This window comes from Bufo bufo, chromosome 6, assembly GCF_905171765.1.
Source record: "Bufo bufo chromosome 6, aBufBuf1.1, whole genome shotgun sequence".
Classification (NCBI taxonomy): Eukaryota; Metazoa; Chordata; class Amphibia; order Anura; family Bufonidae; genus Bufo; species Bufo bufo.
Window position 1 is genome coordinate 403,377,057 of NC_053394.1, and position 13,344 is coordinate 403,390,400.

A 13,344-nucleotide genomic window follows, 5' to 3' on the forward strand; every position below is an offset into this window, starting at 1 on the left:
AGCCAGAGACACACAGCATTATAAATCAGTATAACTCAGTAGTTCCTGGTCAGGTAGAGACACACAGCATTATATATTAGTATAATTCAGTAGATACAGGTCAGGCAGAGACACACAGCATTATAAATCAGTATAATTCAGTAGATACCGGTCAGGCAGAGACACACAGCATTATAAATCAGTATAATTCAGTAGATACAGGTCAGACAGAGACACACAGCATTATAAATCAGTATAATGCCGTGTTCTTCTGGGAAACGAGCAGTGTCCAGAATGGGAAATCACCCTGACAAATGGAGCGTGATTTCTGCAGAGGACACGCTCGTCTCTGAAAGGGGCCCTAGCTCACCGGTTCTCAGCCCGGTACATCTGGAGGAAACCGACTGCTGCACTGAGAATGGACAGGACTGGAGTTTGGTGATCTCCATAAATGTCAGACAGACAATAGCAGAAGCCGAGGCTGGTGGAAAGACGGGGAAATCAGGGGAAAGTGTCTCATTAATGATCATTTTGGAGTTGACTGTCCTAGTCCCATGTCACCCTCCAAACTGCTCTTTATTCCCCCATCCTACAAGTCTGCACCTTCACCTGGCGCCATCTTGTCTCCTGTATAACAGACCAGAGGTTCCAGTATGGCTTCTGTACATCCGGCATCTTCCTGTCTCCTAATAACCCCTATTCTGAGTCCGGCAGCCTCGTCCCGGTCACTAGAAGCCGACTGTGCGGCTCCCTATACAAGCCTTCTACCCAATCACTGAGAGCCGGAACCCTGAATGCTCCACCGACCTCAGGGGAGCCCGTACATTCTAGAGCCCCCCCAGCCCCCACTAAGGCCTCTTTCACACTTGCGTTGTCCGGATCCGTCGTGCACTCCACTTGCCGGAATTACACTCCGGATCCGGAAAAACGCAAGTGTACTGAAAGCATTTGAAGACGGAACTGTCTTCAAAATGCGTTCAGTGTTACTATGGCACCCAGGACGCTATTAAAGTCCTGGCTGCCATAGTAGGAGCGGGGGAGCGGGGGAGCGGTATACTTACAGTCCGTGCGGCTCCCCGGGCGCTCCAGAGTGACGTCAGAGCGCCCCATGCGCATGGATGACATGTCCAATGCGATCACGTCACCCATACGCGTGGGGCGCCCTGAGGTCACTCTGGAGCGCCCCGGGAGCCGCACGGACGGTAAGTATGCTGCTCCCCCCTACACTTTACCATGGCTGCCAGGACTTTAGCGTCCCGGCAGCCATGGTAACCATTCAAAAAAAGCTAAATGTCGGCTCCGGCAATGCGCCGAAACAACGTTTAGCTTAAGGCCGGATCCGGATCAATGCCTTTCAATGGGCATTAATTCCGGATCCGGCCTTGCGGCAAGTGTTCCGGATTTTTGGCCGGAGCAAAAAGCGCAGCATGCTGCGGTATTTTCTCCGGCCAAAAAACGTTCCGTTCCGGAACTGAAGACATCCAGATGCATCCTGAACGGATTTCTCTCCATTCAGAATGCATTAGGATAATCCTGATCAGGATTCTTCCGGCATAGAGCCCTGACGACGGAACTCTATGCCGGAAGACAAGAACGCAAGTGTGAAAGAGCCCTAACTGTAGGACCTGGTGGGGATTCAGCCTGCATCGGCTTCTGTCCAGCCCAATCCCAGCACTGACACTGGGAATAAAGGCAATCGCTGCCCGTCCCATTATGGTCACTGGGCTCCGGCAGAATGTTCCTCTAGTGGGAAACTAACGGAAGAGAAGTCACCGACCAAACACTGACTGTGTGAACGAGGCCTAATCCTGACAGACAGGAGGAAAGTGCACATACCTCCACTGGAGACCAGAGACTGGTGGGCTAAAGGACCTTTCATGACGTCATGGCCATGTGACCCTGTGTGGGAGGAGTCAGGCTCCAGTGTGTGCTGCTGGAGGAGGCAAAGGACCTTTCATGATGTCATGGCCATGTGACCCTGTGTGGGAGGAGTCAGGCTCCAGTGTGTGCTGCTGGAGGAGGCAAAGGACCTGTGATGATGTCATAAGCATGTGACCATGTGTGGGAGGAGTCAGGGGTCACGTGACCAGGTTACCCAGGAGCCTGCTGTGCTGGTTGGGTTGTTCCTAGGTTGTCCAGGCTTTGTTGAGTTGCTCCCCGCAGCCCATACATTCTAGGCAGTTCAGCAGTGCAGTGTCTAGAAGGTGCAGAGTTCTGGGAGTCTTGCACTGCAGCCCATACAGTCTAGGCCGCTTCAGAGCTGAAATGCCGAGAACAGACCTCCAGACTGTGGACATGAAGAAAGAGGGACACATCGCAGCAATTTGTATCCGCACTAGGCCACGCCTCTAACTCCGCCCAAAACATAACTATACACCTAACCCCACCCAGTCCCCTTAATGCTCCCGCATAGTAATTATTCCCCCTTCATGCCACCGCACAGTATTTATGCCCACATTGTGTCTTCACAGAACTTTGTCCAGTTATGTGCCCCCAGTAACATGCCCAGTTATGTGCCCCAATAATATGCCCAGCTGTGCCCCGACAGGGTGGAGGGATGATGAAGCAGGAAGCTGATGCCGGCTCTCTGTTTCATCATAATACAGGCAGCTGTCTCTGCTTCCGGAAGCAGAGATGTAACGCCCCAGAGAGGCATTTCCACTTCTGCACCCTGCTACTATCTCTAATGGGCCAGTGTCTTGTCATCTGTGTATTTATTCCAAGTCCTTCACAATGTGCATTCCTATTTCTTGCAACTGTTATTGTTCATGTAATGTACCTGGTTCACCAGTAGGTGGCAGCAAGCATGGCAGAGCTACATTTTTAGAGGATAAAACCTTCTTTCCATTCTAATTCTCCCTCTAAGGAGGGGAGGGTTCTTATTACTGTCAGTGGAGAGTACCCCCTGGTAGGGGAAGGAAGCAGGTCTAAGTCCCTGCTGGATGTGTCCTGCCTAAGCCAGCTAGAGCACCTTCAGCTCTGCTGGATATGGAGGCCACAGCCTGGAGCCTCTGAAGCCAGGAGGAAAAGATCCCAGCTACAAATCTAGAGTCAGACTACAGAAGAGACGTTGCAGCATACTGCAGAAGCAGAGATTCTATTTGAGCCTGTCAGCACAGCAGAGCCAGAGAGCAACAGATGTAGCAGAGTTCAGTGTGTTCGCCTGCCAGAGTCGGACTGGGGTGCCAAGGGCCCTCCAGTAGAAGTGACTCTATGGGCCCACCCTATAGTTTCATACAAATATTGACACTTAAGGGGGTTTTCTGATTTGCATCAACATTCTTTAAAATAATCCTTTATATAGGACGCTGTAGTGTAATAGCGCACATGACCGCTGCAGCTAATCACTTGGCTTGGTGAGGCCAGTGATTAGTTACAGCCGTCAGGTGCGGTACACAGGCATTTTACAGCGGCAGCCAAAACATTATGTCCCAGCTGCAGCCCGAACGAGAGAACAGGGTATTGGTGCTGGATCAAATAGTGATCAGGATGGTGAGTTTGTGTTTTTTATTTTATTTTATTTTAACAGCATCCCTGTAGTTTGGCCTCAAAAATTTGAACGTAGGCGTCCCCTTCAAGCTCAGTACTTAGATACCATAACAATACCAAGCTCAGTACTTAGATACCATAACAATACCAAGCTCAGTACTTAGATACCATAGCTCAGTACTTAGTTAAGGTAACAGAACCAAGCTCTGTGCATATATACAGCAACAGAACTCTGTTACACACATACGGCACTATTTCATACACACACTGTCATACATACAGGCACTCTCACATACACAGACTGTCATACATGCAGGCACTCTCACATACACACACTGTCATACATACAGGCACTCTCACATACACAGACTGTCATACATGCAGGCACTCTTACATACAGACACTGTCATACATGCAGGCACTCTTACATACACAGACTGTCATACATGCAGGCAATCTTACATACACACAGTGTCATACATACAGGCACTCTTACATACACACACTGTCATACATGCAGGCACTCTTACATACACACACTGTCATACATGCAGGCACTCTTACATACACACACTGTCATACATGCAGGCACTCTCACATACACAGACTGTCATACATGCAGGCACTCTTACATACACACACTGTCATACATGCAGGCACTCTCACATACACACACTGTCATACATACAGGCACTCTCACATACACAGACTGTCATACATGCAGGCACTCTTACATACACAGACTGTCATACATGCAGGCAATCTTACATACACACAGTGTCATACATACAGGCACTCTTACATACACACACTGTCATACATGCAGGCACTCTTACATACACACACTGTCATACATGCAGGCACTCTTACATACACACACTGTCATACATGCAGGCACTCTCACATACACAGACTGTCATACATGCAGGCACTCTTACATACACACACTGTCATACATGCAGGCACTCTTACATACACACACTGTCATACATGCAGGCACTCTTACATACACACACTGTCATACATGCAGGCACTCTCACATACACAGACTGTCATACATGCAGGCACTCTCACATACACACACTGTCATACATGCAGGCACTCTCACATACACACACTGTCATACATGCAGGCACTCTTACATACACACACTGTCATACATGCAGGCACTCTCACATACAGACACTGTCATACATGCAGGCACTCTTACATACACACACTGTCATACATGCAGGCACTCTTACATACACACACTGTCATACATGCAGGCACTCTTACATACACACACTGTCATACATGCAGGCACTCTTACATACACACACTGTCATACATGCAGGCACTCTCACATACACAGACTGTCATACATGCAGGCACTCTCACATACACAGACTGTCATACATGCAGGAACTCTTACATACAGACATTGTCATACATGCAGGCACTCTTACATACACAGACTGTCATACATGCAGGCACTCTTACATACACACACTGTCATACATGCAGGCACTCTTACATACAGACATTGTCATACATGCAGGCACTCTTACATACACACACTGTCATACATGCAGGCACTCTTACATACAGACATTGTCATACATGCAGGCACTCTTACATACACACACTGTAATACATGCAGGCACTCTCACATACACAGACTGTCATACATGCAGGCACTCTTACATACACACACTGTCATACATGCAGGCACTCTTACATACACAGACTGTCATACATGCATGTACTCTTACATACACACACTGTCATACATGCAGGCACTCTCACATACACAGACTGTCATACATGCAGGAACTCTTACATACACACAGTCATACATGCAGGCACTCTTACATACACACAGTCATACATGCAGGCACTCTCACATACACAGACTGTCATACATGCAGGCACTCTCACATACACAGACTGTCATACATGCAGGCACTCTTACATACACACACTGTCATACATGCATGTACTCTTACATACACAGACTGTCATACATGCAGGCACTCTTACATACAGACATTGTCATACATGCAGGCACTCTTACATACACAGACTGTCATACATGCAGGCACTCTTACATACAGACACTGTCATACATGCAGGCACTCTTACATACACAGACTGTCATACATGCATGTACTCTTACATACACAGACTGTCATACATGCAGGCACTCTCACATACAGACATTGTCATACATGCAGGCTCTCTTACATACACAGACTGTCATACATGCATGTACTCTTACATACACACACTGTCATACATGCAGGCACTCTCACATACACAGACTGTCATACATGCAGGCACTCTCACATACACAGACTGTCATACATGCAGGCACTCTTACATACACACACTGTCATACATGCATGTACTCTTACATACACAGACTGTCATACATGCAGGCACTCTCACATACACACACTGTCATACATGCAGGCACTCTTACATACACACACTGTCATACATGCAGGCACTCTCACATACACAGACTGTCATACATGCAGGCACTCTCACATACACAGACTGTCATACATGCAGGCACTCTTACATACACACACTGTCATACATGCATGTACTCTTACATACACAGACTGTCATACATGCAGGCACTCTCACATACACACACTGTCATACATGCAGGCACTCTTACATACACACACTGTCATACATGCAGGCACTCTTACATACAGACACTGTCATACATGCAGGCACTCTTACATACACAGACTGTCATACATGCATGTACTCTTACATACACAGACTGTCATACATGCAGGCACTCTTACATACAGACACTGTCATACATGCAGGCACTCTTACATACACACACTGTCATACATGCATGTACTCTTACATACACAGACTGTCATACATGCAGGCACTCTTACATACAGACACTGTCATACATGCAGGCACTCTTACATACACACACTGTCATACATGCATGTACTCTTACATACACAGACTGTCATACATGCAGGCACTCTTACATACAGACATTGTCATACATGCAGGCACTCTTACAAACCAATTACAATACATGTAGATTCCTTCCTCACCTCATGACCCTCTGTGTTGCTAGTTGTGTCCCCAGGTCCTGAGCTAGGCTCCTCCCCCTCACAGCAGCAGGGCTGGGCTCCAGACTAATCACACAGGCAGCAGTCCTTCTAGCAGAGCTGTCTGATTGGAGGAGATCCTGTTAGTGCTATTGACTGACAGGTTTTAGTCCAATTAGCACTCCTGGTCAGAGTACGGCTGTTTCCACATGATCTAATATACATAAAATTTTATGAAAATCAGATCATGTGGAAACAGCCGTACTCTGACCAGGAGTGCTGATTACACAAAACTTGTCGGTTCCCATGAATCAGCACTGATATGGAGCCCTTCTTCTCATTTAGGATGAATCGCAGGCAGAATGCATCCTACTATGTACAGGGGCTGAGTTTATCACAGAGAGCTTCTAAGCAAGGGAGCTCACTTGCTGGTTCGGGGCCCTCCGAGGATTTCCCTGGCTCCCCGGTGGGCCAGTCCGAGCCTGCTAACGCCTGCTGAGAATCAAGACAAAGCCTGAAACTGTTGGAGAAACGTTTATGGAAAGTAAAGCTGTTATTTATCACCCCCTTCATCAACAATCCCCCTGTCATTGCTTTGGAGCCAACGCCTAGGGTTCAGCATATCCAGGTATGAGCACCATGACACGTGCACCAACATTAAAGGGACACTGACAGGCCCAATAAGCATAATTATCTATATATATGCATGCATAGGTCTTCTAATGTGTATTAAAAACATATGTCTAACCCCTGTCCACCTTATGAATACTGCAAACTCATGTTTTATAACCTGATGTAATCGCTCTTCTTTCTGCCCAAGGGGCGGCGTTTCAGCTTCACTTCTGCCTAGCCAGCCCCAACCGCCGCTTTGAAGCGCCGCCCAGCTCATCAATATTCACTTCGCTGGGCGGCTTCTGCTGTCCCCGATGTCTTTGAGAGCAGCGCTCGCCCAATAGAAAGCTATGGGCATCGGACTCACCTTGAGCTTTTGCGCATGCACCCGGCACCCTCACTCGCCGGGATCACATCGCGCCTGCATCCCCTCTGCTTCTTTGAGGCCGCTTCAGCCTGTCCGTTCTGCGCCTGTGCCGGGCACTCTTCAGAGCAGCGCTTCAGAGCGCTGCTCTCAAAGACATCGGGGACAGCAGAAGCCGCCCAGCGAAGTGAATATTGATGAGCTGGGCGGCGCTTCAAAACGGTGGTTGGGGCACGGCTGGCTGGGCAGAAGTGAAGCTGAAACGCCGCCCCTTGGGCAGAAAGAAGAGCAATTACATCAGGTTATAAAAAATCAGTTTGCAGTGTTCATAAGGTGGACAGGGGTTAGACTTATATGTTTTTAATACACATTAGAAGACCTGTGCATGCATATACAGTATATAGGTAATTATGCTTATTGGGCCTGTCAGTGTCCCTTTAAGGAATATTTAAAGGGCTTCTGTCACCCCATTAAACCGTTTTTTTTTTTCTTTACTAATAATCCCTACACTGCGATCTCTGCATACATAAGCTAATTAATGATTTTCGTTCAGTAGAATTTGTTAAAAATCGATTTTTATAATATGTAAATTACCTTGCTACCAGCAAGTAGGGCGGCTACTTGCTGGTAGCCGCCGCATCCTCCGATGGTAATGACGCCCCCTCTGCTTGTTGATTGACAGGGCCAGGGAACGGAATCGTTCTCTGCTGGCCCTGCCTGTTTTGATTCAATATCTGGCGCCTGCGCCGCGGCCGTACCTCTCTTCAATCTGCGCAGGCGCACTGAGAGGCGGCCACTCACTCGGCCGCTCGCTCCTCAATGCGCCTACGCCGGGTGTAGATGGGACGTCATCGGCGCAGGCGCACTGAGAGGCGGCCACTCACTCGGCCGCTCCATCCTCAAATGCCTGCGCCGATGACGTCACATCTACACGAGCGGCCGAGTGAGTGGCCGCCTCTCAGTGCGCCTGCGCAGATTGAAGAGAGGTACGGCCGCGGCGCAGGCGCCAGATATTGAATCAAAACAGGCAGGGCCAACAGAGAACGATTCCGTTCCCTGGCCCTGTCAATCAACAAGCAGAGGGGGCGTCATTACCATCGGAGGATGCGGCTGCTACCAGCAAGTAGCCGCCCTACTTGCTGGTAGCAAGGTAATTTACATATTATAAAAATCGATTTTTAACAAATTCTACTGAACCAAAATCATTAATTAGCTTATGTATGCAGAGATCGGAGTGTAGGGATTATTAGTAAAGAAAAAAAAAAAAACGGTTTAATGGGGTGACAGAAACCCTTTAAGCCGTCCTACACCACTCTGGCATTCCTACACCTGGGTACCATCCACAGTATCACTAAAAGGGGGGGCCCGTGCCCTTGTTGCTTCATTGCAACTGGCGTCATAAAACGTGTACTTTGTCCTCTTAAAGGGCCCTGGGGGGAGGCACCCGCTGCAGAGACATGTGCCAGAAAGCAGGACATAACTCCCCCCGTACCGGGACCATGGGACAGCCACTGCAATCTGGGACTGTCCCGCCGGATTCGGGACGGTTGGGAGGTATGCTAGAATCTGAAGAGCCTAGAATGTGCAGCCTCCTTGGAGAGTCTCATTACCCATACATTCTAGTTTCTTCAGCACTGAAGTGCCTACAATGTACTGGCTCCTTTGAGGTTTCAGAGATCCAGAGGCAGAAATGTGTTTCCCTTCATTTATTGATTACAAATTATCAATAATCACAAAGAAATCTACTTTGTAACAAATTAGTTTGTCACAAAGCGCATTTCTTTGAATGTAGCTGGCACAGTGACGGGGAACAGTGATTGTGCCGCCATCTCGTTATTAAACCCCTCAGATGCCGCGTTTATTGCTGATTGCAGCATCTGAGATGGACAATGAGGGCTTTCAGGGGTGAATCCAATTAAAAAAACAAAAACCTCACCTTATCTATTTAATCGTGTAGAGGCTGTGGTGGCGAGCTTGATTGAAGATGGCATTTCGTGTGGTGGCGAGCTTGATTGAAGATGGCATTTCGTGTGGTGGCGAGATGACGTCATCACGCTGGTTGTAGCATCTTCAATATAAATGGCTGTGGCGGCCTCTTTGCATGCAAATGGATGAGGTGAATATGTTTATTTTTTTCCTCTTCCATTTCAGAGAAAATTGATTCATTACCACGAAGCGCCAGGAAATTCAGCTTCGCAGCAAATAGAATTTTTACTGAAATTCAGATTGAAGGCAATTCGTTTCAATTCGCTCAACACAAATTACAAAAATTGATTTTTACCCAATATGAAATAAAAAGTAGATTTCATATATAATGGACAAGATGAATGCTGGAGATGTCGCTTTTTATTTTAGTCTGACTGTGCTTTTCATAGCAGGACGTTTCTTCTCTGCATCATGAGGACATATTGGAAATATGATGTTTAATGTGGTGAGCGGGGATAACATTCCTTCAGCAGTGTTCAGGTCCCCAGTAATGAACAAGCTAAAATGTATGGACCGACGATCAAAGAAGTTCCTACATTTTAGGCACCTCACTACAGTGTATGGGCTGCAGGGAGAACCTCAAAAGAGCCAGTATATAGTCCATTGACCCTATATTGTAGCCTGCACTCCCTGGATTTTATGGTGGCCATTATGGCACATAACAGGTAGGATTTAGTGTTAGGCTCCCTTCTTACAAAGATCACCTTGACGTTTGGCAGACGGGCCGAAATAATTTTATACAAAATGTATTTGCCAAGAATCTCAAATTTGCAAAATAAGCGTAACATTAGCACCAGAATGTTTTCTATTATTATGGCATTTTTGTACTTTATTTGTGTTTGCAGAATGCTGTTGCATTGTCTTTTTTCTTCAAGCAGATCTGTCTGCACTGCAAAAAAAAAAATATAATAGTTTTTGCAGTGCAGAGGCACAGACAGAAAACCCACGGAAGCGTTCCATATTGATGCGTATGTGGTGCAGTCAATCTGAAAAAAATGGTGTGGTGTTAAACAGGCAGGACGTGCTCAAATCCACATGCAGTTGTGCATATACAGTTGCAAGAAAAACTATGTGAACCCTTTGGAATGATATGGATTTCTGCACAAATTGGTCATAAAATGTGATCTGATCTTCATCTAAGTCACAACAATAGACAATCACAGTCTGCTTAAACTAATAACACACAAAGAATTAAATGTTACCATGTTTTTATTGAACACACCATGTAAACCTTCAGAGTGCGGGTGGAAAAAGTATGTGAACCCTTGGATTTAATAATTGGTTGAACCTCCTTTGGCAGAAATAACTTCAACCAAACGTTTCCTGTAGTTGCAGATCAGACGTGCACAACGGTCAGGAGTAATTCTTGACCATTCCTCTTTACAGAACTGTTTCAGTTCAGCAATATTCTTGGGATGTGATGTGTGAATGGCTTTCTTGAGGTCATGCCACAGCATCTCAATCGGGTTGAGGTCAGGACTCTGACTGGGCCACTCCAGAAGGCGTATTTTCTTCTGTTTAAGCCATTCTGTTGTTGATTTACTTCTATGCTTTGGGTTGTTGTCCTGTTGCAACACCCATCTTCTGTTGAGTTTCAGCTGGTGGACAGATGGCCTTAAGTTCTCCTGCAAAATGTCTTTATAAACTTGGGAATTCATTTTTCCTTCGATAGCAATCCGTCCAGGCCCTGACGCAGCAAAGCAGCCCCAAACCATGATGCCCCCACCACCATACTTCACAGTTGGGATGAGGTTTTGATGTTGGTGTGCTGTGTCTCTTTTTCTCTACACATAGTGTTGTGTGTTTCTTCCAAACTCAACTTTGGTTTCATCTGTCCACAGAATATTTTGCCAGTACTGCTGTGGAACATCCAGATGCTCTATTGCAAACTGTAAACGTGCAGCAATGCATGTATCTTCCATGAAATCCATTCTTGTTTAGTGTTTTACGTATCGTAGATTCGCTAACAGGGATGTTAGCATATGCCAGAGACTTTTGTAAGTTTTTAGCTGACACTCTAGGATTCTTCTTCACCTCATTGAGCAGTCTGCGCTGTGCTCTTGCAGTCATATTTACAGGACGGCCACTCCTAGGGAGAGTAGCAGCAGTGCTGAACTTTCTCCATTTATAGACAATTTGTCTTACCGTGGACTGATGAACACCAAGGATTTTGGAGATACTTTTATAACCCTTTCCAGCTTTATGCAAGTCAACTATTCTTAATCGTAGGTCTTCTGAGAGCTCTTTTGTGTGAGGCATCATTCACATCAGGCAATGCTTCTTGTGAAAAGCAAACCCAGAACTGGTGTGTGTGTTTTTTATAGGGCAGGGTAGCTGTAACCAACACCTCCAATCTCATCTCATTGATTGGACTCCAATTAGCTCTTGGAGATGTCATTAGTCTAGGGGTTCACATACTTTTTCCACCTGCACTGTGAATGTTTACATGGTGTGTTCAATAAAAACATGGTAACATTTAATTCTTTGTGTGTTATTAGTTTAAGCAGACTGTGATTGTCTATTGTTGTGACTTAGATGAAGATCAGATCACATTTTATGACCAATTTGTGCAGAAATCCATATAATTCCAAAGGGTTCACATACTTTTTCTTGCAACTGTATAAACAGGGGAGCAAATCCTGCACTTGTGGCCCGTTGCTAATGGCGATCCCCAGCAAAAATGCATACAGTGGAGGATGCCTGCAGCGGACCACAAATACCATAATAGACATCCTACACAAGATAGCAATTATGTGGATGTGATAATATAATAATAGCAAAGACAGGTGCACTCTGCAGACTTACTAAACCCTCAAACTGATGATAAAATCGAGAGATTAGCCAACATGTCCTACTAGGAGAATACGTCTGAGCCCGAGCACCGCGCCAAGGTTTCTCAAGTAGCTCGGGTCCTAACACTTATCTACCTGAGGCATATGGGCAATACCAGTGGGCAAATTACAGGAGCGAGAGGTCCGACTCACAGACAACTCACCAGTTACCTCCAGCATGTAACCCTGCTTGCAATGGGAGGAAGGAGGAGTCTGCGAGTCCCACTCAAGACTGGCTGATAGGGCACAGGCCTCGCAGGTGCACCTAAATGTAGCCTGTGGATGGAAAACAGGCTCATTTACATTGGAGTTTATACACCTCCAGATATCTCTATATGCAAACAAACAGAAAAAAATGGTGTGGCGTTAAACAGGCAGGAAGTGCTCAAACCCAAAACTCGCGGACTCCTCCCTCCTCCCATTGTTAGCATGGTTCCATGCTGGAGGTAACTGGTGAGTTGCCTGTGAGTCGGCCTCATGCTCCTGTAATTTTCCCACTGGCTCCTGGTATTGCCCATATGTCTCAGGTAGGTGAGTGTTAGGACCCGAGCTACCTGAGAAACCTTGGCGCGGTGCTCGGGCTCAGACATTGCCTCCTGGTAGGACATATTGACTAATCTCTAAATTTTATCATCAGTTTAAGGGTTTAGTAAGTCTGCAGAGTGCACCTGTCTTTTCTATTATTATTATATTGTATGTGGTGCAGCGTGTAATGCATGAGGTGTGTGAGGTGTATATGATGCAGTGTGTGATGTGTATGTGGTGCAGTGTGTGATGTGTGAGGTGTATGTGTGCACCTCACACATTGCACCTCATACACCTCACACACTGCACCACATACACATCACACACTGCATCATATACACCTCACACACCTCATGCATCACATGGTGCAGTGTGTGATGTATGAGGTGCATGTGGTGCAGTGTGTAATGCATGAGGTGTATGTGGTGCAGTGTGTGATGTATGAGGTGCATGTGGTACAGTGTGTGATGTATGAGGTGCATGT

At 46.5% G+C, this 13,344-nt stretch overlaps 3 protein-coding genes across 16 annotated transcripts in view; 1 reads left to right on the forward strand and 2 right to left on the reverse strand.

Annotated features, from left to right (window-relative positions):
• Positions 1-13,344, reverse strand: part of LOC121004457 (oocyte zinc finger protein XlCOF6-like) — a 1,031,731-nt gene that overhangs the window by 294,187 nt on the left and 724,200 nt on the right. The gene's annotated exons all lie outside the window — the stretch shown is intronic.
• Positions 1-13,344, forward strand: part of LOC121004456 (oocyte zinc finger protein XlCOF6-like) — a 224,383-nt gene that overhangs the window by 110,680 nt on the left and 100,359 nt on the right. The gene's annotated exons all lie outside the window — the stretch shown is intronic.
• The window catches only part of LOC121004526 (gastrula zinc finger protein XlCGF66.1-like), an 818,554-nt gene that overhangs the window by 8,106 nt on the left and 797,104 nt on the right, over positions 1-13,344 (reverse strand). Inside the window, exon 1 of one of the 12 annotated variants that reach the window (XM_040436800.1) lies at positions 9,031-9,070. The exons of 7 other annotated variants lie outside the window; for them this stretch is intronic. The gene's annotated coding sequence lies outside the window, so the exon portion shown is untranslated. Of the gene's footprint in view, positions 1-588; positions 792-1,756; positions 1,787-1,815; positions 1,857-9,030; positions 9,071-13,344 lie in introns of those variants that run through there. 4 more of the 12 variants (XM_040436794.1, XM_040436804.1, XM_040436802.1 and 1 more) reach the window with 4 other exon arrangements.